Source organism: Pan troglodytes, chromosome 1, assembly GCF_028858775.2.
Source record: "Pan troglodytes isolate AG18354 chromosome 1, NHGRI_mPanTro3-v2.0_pri, whole genome shotgun sequence".
Classification (NCBI taxonomy): domain Eukaryota; kingdom Metazoa; phylum Chordata; class Mammalia; order Primates; family Hominidae; genus Pan; species Pan troglodytes.
The window spans coordinates 149,328,498-149,341,853 of record NC_072398.2 but is presented as its reverse complement, the minus strand read 5'-3'; the positions used below and the strand labels follow the sequence as shown (position 1 = coordinate 149,341,853).

At 38.6% G+C, this 13,356-nt stretch overlaps 1 protein-coding gene across 11 annotated transcripts in view; it reads left to right on the top strand.

Moving 5' to 3' along the window:
• Nucleotides 1-13,356, top strand: part of ADGRL2 (adhesion G protein-coupled receptor L2) — a 682,398-nt gene that overhangs the window by 384,392 nt on the left and 284,650 nt on the right. For 3 of the 11 annotated variants that reach the window (XM_054683981.1, XM_054683753.1, XM_054683518.1), the window contains exon 2: nucleotides 5,650-5,711. The exons of the other annotated variants lie outside the window; for them this stretch is intronic. The gene's annotated coding sequence lies outside the window, so the exon portion shown is untranslated. The remainder of the gene's footprint in view (nucleotides 1-5,649; nucleotides 5,712-13,356) is intronic. 11 annotated transcript variants of the gene reach the window in all.

Genomic DNA, 13,356 nt, shown 5'->3' with positions numbered 1-13,356 from the left:
AAGATGACATTAAAGACTTTAGCATTAAAAATAAATTTGGAAAATGGATCTCTCCTTCCTAAGGGTATAGATCATATGAAAAACACTTGAGAATATATTATGTGCATTTAAAAAAAGCACCTAGAAGATGCAAAATAAAGGAGTAGGAATATACAGTCTCCAGATTCTACCTGAATTCAATCTTGGTTCAATTATTTGCTAGCAGTGTGATCTTGGAAAAGTTACTTAACTTCCTTGTGCCTCAGTTTTCTTCTCTGTTAAAATAGATAATGAAACTACCGATGTGGTTAGTTATAGATGAGATAATATGTGTAAAATATTTAGCACACTATCTGGTACATAGTAATAAAAAAATTAGTGATTAGCATTACTATAACATAATCTAGTATAAGCCCGTACACTGTTTTTCTTTGAAATAGCCAGCATCAAAATAAGATCATATAATTCAAAGCACTTATTAATAAAAACTTAATTAAAACAAAAGAAGAAATCTCAAACCTAATATGCCTTGCGTCATTTATGTATCAGTTTTGCATTTTATTCTCACTCATCTTAGATAATGAAATGAGACCAGGTCCCATAATTGCCCTTCTGTAACTAACTGTTCAGTTTCTTGAATTTTTCAGTGAGGTTCGTCTTCCCATTGTAATGAATTACTGTAATGCTACTGTGCTGTGGCTTCCAGTACTGCATATTACCAGTGAGAACCATTCTCAGCAATAAATTAACTTTCAAGCCTTGATGAACATCGTGAATCCTACATTTTCTTAAACTGTGAATCTTACATAAGCACACACATACATATGTACATATATGCATCCCTTTTAGTAGTATGTGTTATACTCTCCATTTGAATTGATTATTTTTATTGATACATATATTTATTTGACTAAGAACATTTTAGGAATATTGAAAATAATATCAATATTCTTCTGGAAAAGTCTCAAAAATCTTTTATTTCCTATTAATTCTTTGGTTATTCCTATAAAATTCAGATGAAACTGATTATTCAGTCTCTTCTAGATAGGGTAAAATAAACTTTCTGAAAATCTCTCACAAGTGGGGACTTGAAAGTCTCTTGATAACATACCGTCCTTTCATTCTGTGCTTACCTACCAAAAATAATCTTAGGCTTTTCTGTGTAATAAAAAGATATACAAATATCTTAAAAATTATTTTTAATAAATCATAAATATATTCATTTTAATAAATAATAATACTTTATCATTTTCTAATACCCACTCACACTGGAATAGTAAAAATTACCAAATAGACACTATTTTCTTTTCTAAAGATACTTTTCATTTTACTAAATTGGGGTCATTGACTATATTTCCGTCTGGAAGGAAAGGACCTTGCCTTATATTGCTATTTCTGTGTCACCCCTTGGATTAGCACACGGCTGAGGCAGCTATGTTTTGAGAAATGAGTGTGAGGCTGGGTATGGTGGCTCATGCCTATAATCCCAGCACTTTGGGAGACCAAGGTGGGTGGATCACTTGAGGTCAGGTGTTAAGAGACCAGCCTGGCCAATATGGTGAAACCCCATCTCTACTAAAAGTGCAAAAATTAGCTGGATGTGATGGTGCGTGCCAGTAATCCCAGCTACTCGGGAGGCTGAGGCAGGAGAATCACTTGAAGCTGGGAGGCGGAGGTTGCAGTGAGCCGAGAGATTATGCCACTACACTCCAGCCTGGGCAACAGAGTGAGACTCTGTTTCAAAAAAAAAAAAAAAGAATTAAGTGTGAGCTCCTTGAAATTCCTCCCTGGCTGTATTCCTCTGTTGTGTTCTGGGCTTTCTGCCAGGTTCTTGGGCAGTATCTCACTTCCATTCTTCCCATTTCCAAGTCTTCTTTTGCAGACTGACGAATTGTTTGTAATTTATTATAGAGAAATGTAGCTCTCTCGCCATCCAGTGCTGCTTACCAGACCACACCCAGAAGGACCTAGACTTTCTCAACTTGAGTGTCTCCTCTAGATTTATCTAGTTGTTTTCCTCAACAAAAGAGCTATTCATAAGTGATATATGTGTTGCTCCTCCCAAGAAGGCAAAAATAGTCATCTTTTTTCATTTTTACAAAACAGCATAGCAGAATTTTTTTTCCCTCTCGGCTATGTAGATTTTTTTTTCAACAAATATGTTTAGAGTGTGTTGTCCGTGTAAAGCTTTTTACAGAACAAGTCATTCTTTCCTTCTAGTAACTCCCATTGCAGGAAGTGAACCCCAAGAAGGTGAAGCAGATAGCTACATAAATAAATTCTAGTGTTTTTCAGGAAAGAAAGAACTTCAGATGTGCTTGTGGAAACTCTGACAATTATGTTTGAGATATCATGGAGAATGGGGCAGAGGCAAGAATAGAGAGGAGTTGGCCAGGCACGGTGGCTCACGCCTGTAATCCCAGCACTTTGGGAGGCTGAGGCGGGCGGATCACAAGGTCAGGAGATAGAGACCATCCTGGCTAACACGGTGAAACCCCGTCGCTACTAAAAATACAAAAAATTAGCCGAGTGTGGTGGCGGGCGCCTGTAGTCCCAGCTACTCGGGAGGCTGAGGCAGGAGAACGGCGTTAACCCGGGAGGTGGAGCTTGCAGTGAGCCAAGATCACACCACTGCACTCCAGCCTGGGCGACAGAGTGAGACTCCATCTCAAAAACAAAAACAAAAAAACAAAACAAAACAAAAAATAGAGAGGAGTTGATGTTAACTCGATTTTACCAGAAATGAAAGATTCTGAGAACTGCAGAACTTCAGAACAAACCAATGAGTTTGATATCAGTCTCTAGCAAACTGTAGACAATCATTAAAATAAAAGTGAGCCTGTTGAAAAATGGCACTGACTATTAAGAATCAGCATGGGGTCGCTAAGAACAAAGCAGCCACAAGTAAACTAATTTATGTTTTCTCTTCAAAAGAGAATATAACTGGATTTTTGCAAGTACTTTAATCGAAATACTCATATGTTCCTAGAAGATAAGTTAGAGATACTTTAGAATATGGTTAGGAAGTTTCCAAAATGGCAGAATTATCTCTTTAAAAGTGATTAAGAATGAACTTTGGAGTCAGACAGCCTTAGGGTTTCAAATTGAAGCCCTGCACCTTATCAACCATGAAAATTTTTGAAAGTTGCATAAGCTTCCTGAACCATAATTCCCTAAACTGTAATAAGGATTAAAATTATCTATGTCATAAGGATACTGTGTTTCTTGTGACATAATTTACATAAAGTGCTCTTTACTCCTTATTAACTAAGTGCTCAATAAAAATGATAGGAGTTGTTTTATTCTCATTATCTAGGGTTGATTGATTGTTGCCAATCTGAAGAGAGGTCTCTGAGATATGCACTAGCACTTTTTTTGCCAGTGATTTGAAGGAAAGCATGGAAGGCATAATAATGATATTGTCAGGCTCCTTGCCAGGCTGTGTGCTTTTTCAGGAAAGGGACCTGTCATCTTGCCCTTGGTATGATCATTGCCTGACCCATAGTAGCCGCTCAGATGTCTTTTAAAGAATAACACAAAATGAAATGTGGTAACCAAGACATTGGATAGCAAAATCAGGAATCCAAATATCCCAAATAATTAGAACAATGAGCCAGTACCAGAGATAAACTCTAGAATGGATGGAAAAAGTTGTAAGAGGTTTGATTAAACAGAATTTGGTATGAAAAAGATTTAGTTGTTTTTAGATGTTTTAGTTTTGTAAAAGTTCAAGCACTAAGAATAATAATGATGCCAGCCCCTCCTCAGAGTGCATTTCCTGCCTCCACAGAATTCTAAATTATTAGAAATAGAGTGCAGAACAAGGCAGGCATCAGTATCCATGTATTTTGCATAATTAGACCACATTTCAAATAATGCATTCAGTTCTGACTGCCACATTTAGGAAAGGCATGGACAAACTGGAATCTCTCCAATATGGTGATAGGCATTAAAAGCCATATCATGTTATAATGATTAAAGGAATGTTCAGTCTGAAGAAAGAAGAGACGTAGAGAAAAATGATAGCCATTTTTCAAATAGTTGAATAACTTTCATGTGGAATAAGGATTAAATTTATCCTCAGAAGCTTTAGAAAAAGCTCATACCAAAGAATAGAAAATTCAGGAAGGTATTGGTCAAAAATAAGGAAGTTCTCGTTTAAAATGAAACTAGATTGTCTTAGAGGTAGTAATGTATTATCTTCAACTTATTTAATTTTAATTTACTTGGCCAATGATTACTGCTCACATGTATGTGCATACCATGTATACATCCTATATATGAAAGAAGCCTTCAAGAGTTTGTAGGTTAGTTGATTTATATAATTTATAATTTCCATATATGTAGTTATAAATGTACCTCTAAACATGTACTGAGCAAATATTTATTGAACTCATTACATGTCAATCTTGTGCCAGATGTGATGGGCAAGTTGAAGCAAAGGCAATATTTTGTAAGAAATTTTTGCTTGGGTAAGATATTGGATGAAACTTTGATATTTGAGACCAAATCAATCTAAAAATAGCACAGTTTGCTTGATTTAAATGTCATTAAGGAATCAAGGGGTCTGAGAAAATTAAAATCCCACCTCTAGAGTACAGTACATTGACAAAATGGGTTGAAATTACAAGTCAAATGCATGACCTTTCCATCTATTTAGCCCTATATTTTTTATACTTTGTTTTGATCATGTTATACTTGCATGACAAATAATACATATAATTTTGGCATGTTTCTAAAATCTGGTCTTGCTTCTTCAATGCCTGAATTCCATTTACATACATGACTATAAAGAGATATGTAGCCAACCAACTTTTTTTTAATACCACAATCAACAATAAAATAAATTAACTGTCTACTGCTCCTTAGGGAGCAAAAATGATTTCCTTTCCTTAATAAGTTTACAGAAAGCTTCTCCTATTATCCTTTTCTCTTTAGAAGAAGTAAAAGGATCATAACTAACACATGTATTTGGTTTGCTATTAGAAAATTTAAAAGCAAAATGTACAACATACAACATACACAGCGATATTCATTTTGATTGTTTGAGGAACTCTGATTTTATTTTCCTCTGCCTTTTGTTTTGCAAACAGTTGCTTTAGAAAAGGTGAAAATACAGTCATTCTCTATGTTTAAATAAAGCTATATTTTTAAGACAGGAACATAAAAAGAGCCCATTTTTGCTAAATGGTTAGATTTAATTACAAGAGGGTGATTCTAAAAAGGAAACAAACAGAAAGCTGTAGAACAGCCCAGTCCTGCTCACTGCAGCCCAATCCTGATTCAGCAAATAGGTATTTGCCAGTAGCAGTGAGCATTGTGTACTACAATGACGGTGCTGCTTAACTCGATACTGTTCCCACACCTCAGTTAGTCGGGCCCAGTGCGTGGGTAAATCATGAAGTCACTGGGTACTTGAGCAAAATATTGAAAGCAATGGAGGTTATGAGGGTTTAGAGACAGGTGGAACTGGCTACCTGATCACAGCCACACCCAACTTTTAAAATGTACCTGGCAACAAAATTCATGCCAATATGACACCTGTCTGCTTAGGAAATTCCTGACGAAACACAGAAGGGCAGGCTTGGGATCTTAATAGTGTTGTGACTGTGATTTCCCCAGGAGCCTCTCTGGAAAAGGCTCAATACTCTTTTCCCACTTGTTTGCCAGTTGGAATTTGAAGAGAGCTTGATAACTGTGTTCTATGTGGATCCAGCATTACAACTGATAAGGTAAGGGCAATTATATCTCTTTGTTTGATCATTAAAGTCAGAGTATAAAGAAATCCCCTACTACTCCATCTTCCCTTTCAAATGTAGATTACTAGGGCAATCTTGCCAGTGTATTTCAGGATCTTGAACTTGAGGGATAGAATTGTCTGGTGCCTGCTCTAAAAAGAGATAGCCAGCCCCTGCAATAGCTGTCGGTACAGTTTCTGGCTAATGAAATGCAGAGAAATGAGGAAGATGGTGAGCTGTGCTTGTGTGGTAACGGGTGATTTCAGAGGAAAATGTCAAAGCAGCTCATCTCCCGAGGCCCTACATGATGTTGTTTTAGTAGCCACCTTTATTCAGAGATTTAAATTTATGAAAAGAGAATCATAATGACATCTTAATTGCTCTGAAGATGTCTTTTCAAAAGAATTGTCACAGGAAGATTTCCTTCAGAGGAACGGAGAAACCAAAGGAGATGGCTTTATTGTGGAAGAGTTGAGGAAAGCCTTCTGTCCTAGAAGTTAACATTTACGGATCTCTCTGGCAAATATTAGTCTCCGTTTCAAGTCCATTATGTTTGATAAGGATTCAAAAAGTCTTAATCGAATCTAGCAGTCATTGCTGCTTCTTTCTTTCCTAATCTCCCTGATTTTGAATTATAAGATCTTTGTCTCTTAAAATAAAACATCATTTGTTAAAGCCTTTTCAAAATTAAGACCAAAACCATCACAACTAATTGTTTCTTGGCATCAAATAAACAAATTTTTAAAGTTTGATGAATTGTTTGTAAGCTCTAATCAAGTGGGTGGTGTCATAAAAGAGGGGAGGGAACCCACTGAAACAATATATGTAATTTGTTTGCATTAGTATTTGAGATAATTACAAAGCAAGTGTTCAAAAGCTGTTCTGTATACTCCAGAAGGGGGAAAGATAGGAGAGGAAAAGCATAAGAACACCCAGCCATTGTCAGCTGCTCTCTAAAATATTGCCGGGTTCGCAATTGTCGAACATTAGCACTACTAAGAATGCTGGGGACAGAGTGTCACGTTGAATGTAGAGTGATGACTTCATAGGAAGGCAAAGCTGAAGATATGACCAGTTTGCAGTCACAGAAAAATCAGCTTTAATTAATTTGAGTGCCAGCTCTGTGTATAATTACACAGCATGAGAGTTTGCATGCAAATGCAGAAATGCTGATTGTTCAAATACTTGCACTTGCTCATTAATACGTTGGGACTAAGCAGGGCTGGCAAGCAGACAGGGTACGGCACACACGGTGCCTGCAGGCTAATTTGTATTATACTGTAGTTAGCAAACAGATTTCAGATGTTTCTCCTTTCTTTGAATAATAAGCACAAAAATATGTATGTCATTTTCATCGGTGGCATACCTTGTTTTCTTTTTGATTAAAATAAAATGTTTTTGGTTTCTGAAAAAGTGTTGAGGGTACATTAAACATTACTAGAACACTGATTTATAACCATTGATGCCAGGTCTGGGATATTTCTATTTGACATTTCATGTAATTGTCCAAACTGATCATATTTCATAATTAGTGAAACTGTATTCAAACAATATAAGTTTATGATTAAATCCCATGGAGGAACAAAGGGAGAGACACAGCTGTATTGCCTACTTGTCTGTCGAATCTAGTATCTTGTAGTCAGCATTGGCTGGGTCCAGAAGCTTCAGTAGAACTGATTTCTTTGTGAGAGTACCTAATCCTAAAATGTCCTGTGGTGAGATTTTCCATTCTGACCACTGAATCTTTTCAGAGATCAGCTTCAACCAAATTCCCAACTACCTGGACAACACCCTAGGGGAAAAAGTCTGCCTAAATCACTACACCAGGAACATCTGATAATTTATTAAGGAAACGGTATTAAAAAAAATAAGGAATTTGCCCAAGTTCCCCAAATCTGGTACTACTATCAATGCTGTCTGTTTTCTTGCCAACATTTCAATGCTTTTCAGTTCTACAAATATTTATGGAGCACCCATTTCTGTTAGACACTGCAAAGCAGAGGATGTACTATAGTAAGCCAGATAGATACAGTCTCTGCATTGGCTATCTCTTTTCTCCCAGCAATTGTCTCAGGAAGGAACCTACGTCAGTTCCCTGGGACATAGATGTTTTTAGCAGTCATTACCTTGGGGGAAAGCCCACATTACAGAAACTTGAATCTATGGCCTTCCATAAATACAGTTTTCATGGTCCTTCTGGGACTCTCTGATATTCTTTCAACCCTATTCTTGTGTAAGATGAAGGAAGCTACCTCTGTCTTGAGGGTTGAATGGAAATTTAATGGATATGTGAAAGAGTCTATTAGGCAAGCCCAAAAGTTTTATAAGAATATATTGAAGAGGAAGGCTGTCATACCTTTCCCTGAAAGCCTGTATCTGTAAGAATAGTCATTTCTCAAGGAAAAAAAGTGAACACAACATGTAGGTGGATATGGGGCACTTTACACCATTGGGTCTGACCAGAAGTAGGCAGGCATCTACCTACGTGTTTTCAGTATGACCAGCTGAGAAACACCAGCTAGACAGCATCACCCCTTCTTTCTAAAAACTCTGCCAATGTACATGTACAAAGATGGAAGGTGACAATAAAAACACTCATACATACCACCTAAGCTTCCACTTCACTTTCAGAGTAGTCATAACCTTCTCATGCTACATATCACAAGTATGCAAGAAGGAAGAAGAAAATCCAGGATGGTGAAAGAACTCCAGGGTATCTTCATGATGTACAACACAGTAATTTCGGAACAGTGGTTTTCAGAGAACAACTATGAATTGCAAGTACCCTGAGCTCAAACAACTTTTCCTTATGGCTCTGTCATGGTCAGACACACATGATTAGGAAACAAAACAAAAACAAAAACAAAAACAAATTTCCAAAATATGTATGAATTAAGAAAACACCATCTTGCTGGGACCAAAATATTAAAAAATGTTTGTTATATGGATTACTGGTATCTTTACCAAGGAGAGTTAAAAAACATCTTAAGGGCTTTTGCCTATAAGAAATGAATTCGAATGGGGTTATGGTAATATATGAAAGGAACCATATTCACAGATGATGCAAGTAATTTCATGAAGCTACTAAGGGATAGGAGAGAAAGATAATACATTTGTAAAGAAGAAAGTAGAGAATTTATTCTGCAACTAGAAAGTTTTCAGGAAACCTGAGAACACTCTAGCTACAGAGATGAAGAAAGCATGTAACCCAGTGTAGAAGCACAACACACTGGGGTAGTTCAGGATGGTCAGTCGCGCTGATTAATACAGCGTGAGAACCATAGAAGGAATGAAAGCAGCTAGTGAGTCAGCAATGATTAGGTCAACAAAAACTGTTTCCTCAGATTTGTGGGCTGAAATATGTATTCCACAGAAGACATATTTCAAGGGCATGAGAAGAATGAAGGGGAGAATAATTGAAGATAGCAAATGTGAGGAATCTGTACCCAGAAAGTGAAGCGGGAGAAGTAAGCAAGAAAAGTTTTAGGCAAGTGGAGATTTGAGCATGTTTGCAGAAGGGAAGAAATTAGTGGAGCAGGGGCAATTGGAGTTGTTAGGGGAAATGTGTGATTAATGGAACAGGAGTTGGGGAGAATCCAGGTAGTTATGCTAGCTAGAGAGTTTTTGTTTTCTGTTGTTGTTGTTGTTGTCTTATTCCAAGAGAGAAGGACAGGAAAAGAGGATGGTGTCAGGAAATCTGAGGTGGAGGCGAGGAAAGTTATGAGAGTATGTGCCAGATGCCTTTAGTCCAGTGTGGACATTGGTGAGATCATCTCCTGGGAGAGTAAGTATAGGAAAGGGTGGAAATGACACAGAGATAAAAACAACTTTATTCTCGTACCGAAGAAAAGGAAGAGCAAAATAATGTAAAACAATTTACAATGAAAATGGGTAAAAAAATGTAAGGAGAATGAAGAAATGGAAACTGGTTACTATAAAGTTTCACTTAAACATTAACTTGTGCCAAGGTTAAATGAGTAATGAGTCTGGACTTAGGATTACCTAACAGTCTCTAAGTTTACATTTTCCAATATCAGCCCACCAAAAGTAATGGGTTTTTTTGTTTGTTTGTTTTATTTTTAGTTTAGTGCTCTTGTATTCTACACTAAGGAAGGAAGTGTGGGGCAGATATCTGCATATGAAGTAAAGGAGGCCAATAAGCCACAAAAGAGCTTAGTCTTTAAGGAAAAACCCATCATCTCTCTGGAGCTACCCCTTCCCCCTGCTCATCTTTGGCCTTGCTGGTAACAGTAAATGTATTTATTTAACTACATGACACAAGCCTGTATGGGGATGCTTAGGCCTCCCTTCATCATCATACTTCCCCTCTTACACAACCCAGATTTCTGTTGGCTCATACCACCTGGGTGAAACACCAAATTCAGGGCAGCCATCTCCTAAAAACCAGTTAAATCTAATACCTGTGCATTACTTGGCAAAAAGCGAAGGCCCTAAAGGTCTGACTGTCTGCTTAATGCGTCTGGAATTACCATTAGCATTTAGGATAGGTGCATTCTTAGGCTTAGCTGGCTAGTCCGGTTTTCCTGCCTCAAGACAGAGCATAGCACATCAGTCACTAAGTGGCTGCCAGTGGACACAGGGCATCCCCTGGGAGCGGCGGGCCTGGATATGGTCTAACAGGGGCGCTGAGCATTGAGATTCCTGGAGAGATTAGTGGTAGTGGTATGTGGATGTCTGGGCCTTCAAGGACCAGATAGTAATCAGTAGGAAAAGGAACAACACAAAAATGGTCTCAGAATACTTCCAGCCTGCCATTTGCTGCTGCTTCCAATTTCCTTCTTCTTTGATCCACTTTCTCTGCTTTCCTCTTCCCCACCTTTCCCAGATCCCAAGTCTAAGGGTCTTGTTGACCAGGTAAAACAGTTTGTAACATGTGGCAAATAGAGAATGTTGAAGATTTTTAAACAAAGGAATGAAACTCACCTGAATTCAAAACCAAAGATATCTTGAGGAGCTACTTTATGTCAGGCACTGGAGTGTATGTGGGGGATTTGAAGATAAACATATCAGGCCTTTTACTTAAGGAATTCATCATCTAATGGAAAGACAAAACTGTTAAACTCAAATACTGGATGACATAGGGGTACTGAAGAGAGGAAACGAGGATGATGACAGAAAAAGACACTTCTGCAGAAAAAGAAAAATACTGGCAAAGCAAATGTCTGAAGCAAATGCATGTAGATATGGGAATGCACATAAACATGAACAAAACTGTGTTGTTTTTTTTAATTTTATTTATTTATTTATTTATTTATTTATTTATTTATTTATTGAGACAGAGTCCCGCTCTGTCGCCCAGGCTGGAATGCAGTGGTGCGATCTCGGCTCACTGCAACCTCCACCTCTCGGGTTCAAGCAGTTCTCTGCCTCATCCTCCCAAGTAGCTGGGATTACAGGCATCCGCCACCATGCCCCACTAATTTTTGTATTTTTAGTATTGGCCAGGCTGGTCTTGAACTCCTGACCTTGTGATCTACCTGCCTTGGCCTCCTAAGGTGCTGGGATTATAGGCGTGAGCCACCACGCCCAGCCCTGTGTATTATTTTTCTGGCAGCAATGTATAATGTTGTTTGGATGCAGAAAAGCCTACAGGTGTGCATCACCATGCCAGGCTAATTTTTGTGTTTTTAGTGGAGACGGGGTTTCACCATGTTGGCCAGACTGGTCTCGAACCCCTGACCTCAGGTGATCTGCCCATCTCTGCCTCCCAAAGTGCTGGGATTACAGGCGTGAGCCATGCGCCCGGCTGGGAGCAGCTCTTAAACGGCAAAATTCCTGTAGCCAGGTCAGCCTGTGAAAGAACAGCAGGAAGCCAGCCTATAGAAAAGAAGTGAAGGGCTGGGCGCAGTGGCTCACACCTATAATCCCAGCACTTTGGGAGGCTGCGATGGGAGGATCGCTTGAGGCCAGGAGTTTGAGACCGGCCTAGGCAACAGCAAGATTCCACCTCTATAAAAAATTTAAAAGGTTAGATAAACATGGTGGTAGTCTCAGATATTCAGGAGGCTGAAGCAGGAGGATCGCTTGAGCCCAGGAGTTCGAGATTGCAGTGAGCTGTGATCATGTGAGCTATATGCACTCCAGCCTAAGAGACAGAGCAAGACCTTATCTTTAAAAACAAAAATTTTGGGGCCAGGCGCGGTGGCTCATGCCTGTAATCCCAGCACTTTAGGAGGCCAAGGCGGGCAGATCACGAGGTCAAGAGATCGAGACCATCCTGGCCAACATAGTCTCTACTAAAAATACAAAAATTAGCTGGGCGTGGTCATGCATGCCTGTAGTCCCAGCTACTTGGGAGGCTGAGGCAGGAGAATCACTTGAACCAGGGAGGTAGAGATTGCAGTGAATGGGGATCACGTCACTGCACTCCAGCCTGGTGACAGAACAAGACTCCGTTTCAAAAAATAATAATAAAAATAAAAACAAAAAAATAAAAAAAAAATTTTTTAGAAAGGGATGGAAAAGAGGATATAAATGGTCAAGAAACCTTAGAGGAGAAATTGACAGGGTTTTGCATATTATTGCAGAGAGACAGGAAAGCTGTCATACTTGACTTTAAGGTTTCAAACCTTGGTGATGACATTTTTGAAAAAATAGGAAACATAGGAGGGGATGTAAATGTGAGAGGGAAGATATCGAATCCAATTTGGACGTAATGAGTGTTTTAGGTGCCAGAGCTTGTCTTTCCAGAGAAGAGCAGTGTGCAGGTGGAAACCTGTATTTATCACTGAGGAGACGCAGGGCTAACAGCAGAGCTGTGGGCATCCTCTGCAGACAAGACCCAAAGGATAGGTGAGATTGTCAACGAAAAGAGAGAACAGGTGAGAAAAGGGCTAAGGAACAAACTTTTAGATCACACACACATAGAATGCAAAGAGGAAAGAGACAGAAGTTGCAGTCACACAGTTAAAAAGAAAACTGAGAATGTCCCAAGCAAGGAAGAAAGGGTGGAGAGTTTCTGGAAGCAAGGCCTGATCAGGCAATAAGGAGGAGACACAGACAAGGAAGATGGAATATGAGAACATTACCTGTCACAATGACTTAGTCATTGATGACTTTCAGGAGAGAAATTTCATGAAGAGATTTCTCTTCATAGGAAGAGAAGTCATAAGCTGGGTGATAAAAAATGGCTCTAATGTATTTTAATATTGAAACAAAAGCAAAGCATTAAGCTTTCTAGGGGTTTAGCCCTAAATTGGAGGAACAGAAGATAAGAAATAGGGACTACCTCAAAGGGTAAGGAAAGTAGTACAAATTTAACTTGGTCTGCCGCGCTATTTTACCCAACCAGAGGCCTGTTGTAATCCTGGTTTCTCTCAAGCTGTTACTTCCCATCCTCAAGTGAAGGTGGGTGGCGGTTAATGGGGAAAAATTTGATGACTAAGGTTAATTATCAGAAAGAAAAATTACAGTGTACAATTATCTGGGGGAAAAAAAGGATGACTAAGGCCATAAATCACAATCAGGCTCTTCCTACAATTCATGCTTAGGAATTAAAGGAATTTTCCCCTAAGAATGTCATCTCCACTCCACCCACTGTTCATGGTCTATTTTATCTTTTTGAATACAGTCTATCCTCATAGGAGAATGTGAAAATTTCTTGTTTTGTATGGCCTGC